At 37.7% G+C, this 6,098-nt stretch overlaps 1 long non-coding RNA gene across 1 annotated transcript in view; it reads left to right on the forward strand.

Annotated features, from left to right (window-relative positions):
* The first annotated feature begins 305 nt into the window (after positions 1-305).
* LOC104992725 overlaps positions 306-6,098 on the forward strand; it is an 18,971-nt gene continuing 13,178 nt past the window's right edge. Inside the window, exons 1-3 of the long non-coding RNA XR_825735.1 lie at positions 306-799; positions 3,654-3,786; positions 4,250-4,331. This is a non-coding gene — a long non-coding RNA (uncharacterized LOC104992725). The remainder of the gene's footprint in view (positions 800-3,653; positions 3,787-4,249; positions 4,332-6,098) is intronic.

A 6,098-nucleotide genomic window follows, 5' to 3' on the forward strand; every position in this document is an offset into this window, starting at 1 on the left:
TTAAATCAGGCAGGCATAATGAATGGTGTGATAGCCAATAGCCTGCACAGTTATAAAACATGGCCTGTCATCCTAGAGATGGCCCATTACCACTCACTAAAACAGTCTGTCACGGTGCTGCTCCAGGGCTATTCATTTTTCATGACCCTCTTGGCGATGTGATGGGGATTTCCTGAAACCATGTTCAGATCCCCACCCAGCAAGTGCTGCACATTAATACCCTCTGATTCCTTTCTTCCAAAGGTTATCACGTGTTAGTTTTATGTGTACGTGTGTGTGTGTGTGCGCCCCAGAAAACACAGAAACAAAGAAATACAGCAAAGACTAAGCTCGGCTTTGCTGGAAACACAGATTGTTCATAAAGATTGGCTAGAATTTAATTTTAGGATATTAGGAAAGTTCAAAGTATACAGTTTAATGGATAGGAGGTAAGAAATTTTTAAAAGCCGTTCAAAATTATCTCACCATTCTCAAGGCTCAAATTCCACATCATGGAAGGCACATTTTAGCATAGCAATTTCAGCAAAGCAGGGCCTTCTGATTTGCTGGCTGCTTCAAATAACAGTTGTCCCTTTGATAGTATTGACACCTATCTCCTTTCACAATCTAGTGCTTCTCCTGCACTCTGTAACATAGCCCATCTGTTTTTTAGGGCCACTGTCATAAGGAAGACTGCAAGAGTGAAGAAAGGTCTGATTGATCACAAGGTCCTATCAAATGTCAAAGCTGGCCCTGGCTGACCTCCCATCTATTCAGAGCTGCTTTGATTTAATCTCCAAACTGGCTTCTTCTCCAGGCTGTGAGTTCTATCAGCAACCCATGTGTCAGCATTGAGATATGACCTGCTTCACGCTCCATTCATCTCATTTGAAGAACGGAAATTAAACTGGAGGGTCGAAGAGGGGAACTGTTCAGAATACACACACACATTAACTGAAGTCTTTTGTGTAGATGCATTATAGGAGTTTGAACAGCCATTAAAAATTATATTAAAATGAAATTGGTCTTTACTCTACTGAAATGGTTTAGGCCTTTTCCTCCCATCACCACCCACTTCATCTATTCTTCTTTCTTCCCTCCCCAATTTGTAATAACCATAGGAACCTGATCTCATTAAGGTTCAAAGTAAAAGGAAAGAATTTTTACAATATTTCAGTTTCTTTTAAAAGGTATTCTTTAGAAAATTCATTTATTGTCTGCAATTTGCACAATAAATATTTTTTTAAAAAGATACACAAAGCTGGTAACCTGACTAATGGGCATGTAAACTGCTTTGTTTACCATTATTGATTTTTTGTTTTTGTTTTTGTTTCACCTTAAAGGTTTCAAAAATCTAATTAAAACTCAAACTTGGGGAATAGTTCTCTCTCTCAGGACACAGTGCCATAGTATAAATCTATATATCCTTAGTTGCAGTTTTCTTTTTATTTCTAAATTCCCCTTGCTCTTCTCATTGGCCCTTTTATACTATTAATGAAGGCCAGTAACTAAGTAAAAGCTTGATTCTTTATAGATTTGTTTGGTATTCAGTTCAGTTCAGTTGCTCAGTCATGTCCGACTCTTTGCGACCCCATGGACTTCTTGTTTGGTATAGTATACTCAAAAGTAAACTCTATTTCATTTATTAACAGCGTCCCAAAACTGTATTTTAGGCATGTTGGGAAAGTTAATTAAATTTATTTCTGTTTATTTGTTTGTTTATACAATCATGTATTTGTTATTTGAACTCTGTACTAAAATGGCATCCAGTTAGGGAAATCATTTTTTTTTTTTGCTAAGAAAATACATTTTACATTATACTAATAGTGAGGAAATGGCAAGCCACTCTAGCATTCTTGCCTGGAGAATCCCATGGACAGAAGAATCTGATGGGCTATAGTCCATAGAGTCACAAAGAGTTGGAAACAGCTGACCATGCACACATGCATGCCATAGTAGTACATGTTCAATATCAAAAAAGCAATCAGCAAAGACAGGTGAGGAGACCAAAAGAGAGAGGGCAAGAGGGAAATAGAGGATAGTAGACAACCAGAATAAATACTATTGACCAGGGTACATAAATACTATTTATTTATTTACTTACAGGGTAAATAAATACTATTGACCAACATTAGTATTTAGGGTTATCTTTCCTTTTCTGTATATGCACACTTTTTATTTCCTTTATGTGAAATAATACTGTTCCTTCTTGGGAGGAGACAATGTTTTCATTTGTTTTGGTCATTCTCTTTTATGTCTATCTAATATGATATCTTTGTAGAAGTGAATATTTTGTTTTGTTAATATTATATTGACAGCCATTTAGGTTTTCTAAAATTTTTGCAACTATAATGTATTGCATAAATGTATTTTTAGGTTTCCATGATTTTCTTCAAAATTCTCTACTTTTGGAAAAAGGATGTGCCCAATTTAATATTCATAGTCAAAAATATTATCTTTTTCCTCTTATGGTTTTTCATTTGAATGCTGATGCTGCTGCTAAGTCGCTTCAGTTGTGTCCGACTCTTAGCAACCCCATGGACTGCAGCCCACCAGGCTCCTCCATCCATGGGATTTTCCAGGCAAGAGTACTGGAGTGGGCTGCCATAGCCACTTGGAAATAACTTTTCTTCCTAAATAATCATATGTGTTTTCTTTAGTATATATTACTTGTTTTATATTTAATATATGTGCTAGAGAGTAAGTATTATGGTGAATGGTAATGCTTGGTTGTTGCTGTTATTGTTTGCTTGCTAAGTCATATCCAACTCTTTTGAAACCCTATGTACTGTAGTCCGCCAGGCTCCTCTGTCCATGGAATTCTCCAGGCAAGAATACTGGAATGGGTTGCTGTTCCCCTCTCTAGGGGATCTTCCCAATACAGGAATCAAACCCATGGCTCCTACAGCATCTGCTGCATTGCAAGCGGATTCTTTGCTGCTGAGCCACCAGGGAGGAATAATGCTCTTTCTCCATAAACCGTTTGACATGACTTATGGAAAAGCTTTCAAACTCTCATTATATGAAAGAAAGACTTTGAGCATCTGTGGCATTTAAAGAATGTCATTTAAGCATTCAGTTTTGCACATAGGAAAGCAAGAAAACATGAGATGATTGTATTTCCCTTGTATTGCTTCTCAGTAAAATCCTCCCTGCATATCTTTATGCAAATATCTTATTACTCAAGGCAGAATGTATTGGAAAAAATGAATTTTTTGCAAGTTAATTTATTCTTTCCAATGCAGGGTGGAAAGTGGGTTCATTACTCTAATACAACACTTGGCAATAGAACTGCAGTGATGGATATGTTGTATATCTTCACTGTTCAATACAGTAGCCACTGGCTACCTGTGGCTACTGAATGTGTGAAACACAATTAATGCAACTGAGGAACTGAATAGTTAATTTTATGTGATTTAAATTCAAAATTTAAAATCAGTTAGCCACATCTGGCCAGTGGCTATCTTGAATAATACAGCTTTAATAATTTTTCCATTATTTGAGCCCCTATAATGGTTTGTGAAACATTGTAGATGTTTACCTAGTTACTCATGTCCACTTCATTGAAGAATAAATATTAGATAATGAAGAATTTATAACCATGGAATATAATAAGAAGAAAGATAACAAAAAGTACTTTTGCATTGAGAGACATTTTTCACAATTTCTTTCAGGGAAGAGAATTGAAAATTTCAACAAGGCAAAAGTTATGAAAGTGTCTTCATGGAACCTTTGGGTATGATGAATTAGCAAAGATGATTTGAGTTCTAAGATCTGGCTCGGACCCTAACTACCTATCAACCTGGAGTAAGTCATTTTGATGGCCTTAGGTACTTAATATGTAGTCACCTGTGGGATCACTGCTCCTTTCCTCTGGGTCTTGGTGTGCACAAGATTTTGTTTGTGTCCTCCAAGACTGGAGTCTTGTTTTCCCCCAGTACTGTGGAATTTTTACGGTCATATCCCGCTGGCCTTCAAGACAGATTCCCTGGAGATTCCCAGTCCCTTTGTCAATTCCTCTGGTTGGGAAGCCTGACCTGGGGTTCAGAACCTTCATGACAGTGGGAGAACTTCTTTGATATTATTGTTTTCCAGTTTAGGGGTCACCTACCCAGTGGTATCAGATTTGATTTTATCATGATTGCACCCCTCTTATCCTCTCCCTGCGGCTTCTTTGTCTTTGGACATGGGGTATCTTTTTTTGATAGGTTTCAGTGTCCTCCTGTCAATGATTGTTCAACAGCTAGTTGCAGTTTTGGTTCTCTTGCAGGAGGAGATGAGCACATGTCCTTTTACTCCACCATCGTGAACCAGAAGTCTAGTTGCTTGATATTCATAATAAGGGGATTGGAGTAAGTTATTTTCTTTGTTCTTACTGCAGATAAATTATGTGAATATTTTCTGTCCTATATTCAGAATTAAGTGCTACATTTCCCTTCATATTTCAATGCTGTGTATAAGCACCTGGTGCCAGATGTCTTGTAGGTATTCCATAAGTATTCATTGAATGAATGGATGCACTTAGTTTTCTCCCTGTGTCAGCAGCAACTTTCACTGCCCATGCTTATAGTTTGATATTTTTCATACTCAGGCATGACCAAAGTTTTTAGGCATTGGCTAGTTTTGATGCAGGAGAAATATTTGGTTACAGAGTGGTGGAGGGTCACTGGGCACAGCACTCTGGTCTCAAGTTGCTAAAAAATCTACTTCCAGAGATGGCCAAGGAAGTGTGAGATTCCAGAACTTGGCTGACCTTCCTAAAGGAAACCACTTGGGATGCTCCCAAAGGCCTGGATCAGGTGCACTGAGGTGATGATGGGAGGATAGCAGAAGGGCCAGAGTATAACTGGGACATGCATCACATATGACTTTTCTGAAAAGGAGTTTCCATACCTCAGCAATAATAACTACCTTGATCACTCAAGGCAAGAACAATTAAATTTTTCTTCTTTTATATTCTGACACTTATTATATTTTTTGCTTGTAAGGTATTTAATGTCACCCTCTTTGGCATACAGCTAATTTTTAATGTGTGATGTCTTTTTAATCTAATGAGACTGTTAGCTTCAGCAAGGACATAGACACAACCTTTATTCCTGGCATACAGTCCTCTGTATCTCACAAATCCCAAACCAGTGTAATTTACCCTCCCCCAACCCCTGCCTTCTCCAAGATCAAAAGATGAAAAAATATTGTCTAAACAGGAAAGCATTGTACAGACCTCCATAGTTTTTATTATGGTAATTGATGTGTGGGTGATAATTGCTCATATTCCTGCTATATAATCTCCTTCAGGAACTCAGCAGCTGGGTAATATTTTCTAGACTCACTATAGATGCTTTGAAATCTCAGAGTTTCTAGGACTTCGATCCTACAGGAATATGTAAGGAAATTCATTTTACTTTTCACCGAGAAGAGATAATATTAAAAATTAATGACCATTTCAGTCCTCTGGGATGCAATATAATTCAAGGGAGAGGAGGAGGTCTGTCACTATCTTTTTCAAGGGCAATTCACAACAACACTTGGAGTGATAAATTCCTGAAGCTTGATATTTTTCTCCCTATTGTAGAATATGAGTGTTGACAATGGCTTCTTTTAAAAGTAGCAATATTTCATTTTAAATTAGTCCATCTGTTTGAGAAAAAAAAAAGAACAGTGTATAGTAAGAGCTACATAGCTGTTTCTATCCTTTCTTCTCAAGAATTTCACAACTAAAACTGTATCTTAAAGAAATAGCTCAATAGAAACAAAATCTAAGGGAATGAATACTTTGTACTTATCTATAATAGAAAGAACTCAGAAGCAATTTAGATGCCTAATATTAGGGAAATGCCTAAAAAAATTATCAGATCAGATCAGTCGCTCAGTCGTGTCCAACCCTTTGCGACCCCATGAATCGCAGCATGCCAGGCCTCCCTGTCCATCACCAACTCCCGGGGTTCACTGAGACTCACGTCCATCAGTCAGTGATGCCATCCAGCCATCTCATCCTCTGTCATCCCCTTCTCCTCTTGCCCCCAATCCCTCCCAGCATCAGAGTCTTTTCCAATGAGTCAACTCTTTGCATGAGGTGGCCAAAGTACTGGAGTTTCAGCTTTAGCATCATTCCTTCCAAA

Source organism: Bison bison, unplaced genomic scaffold (genome assembly GCF_000754665.1).
Source record: "Bison bison bison isolate TAMUID 2011002044 unplaced genomic scaffold, Bison_UMD1.0 scf7180017864222, whole genome shotgun sequence".
Taxonomy (NCBI): Eukaryota; Metazoa; Chordata; class Mammalia; order Artiodactyla; family Bovidae; genus Bison; species Bison bison.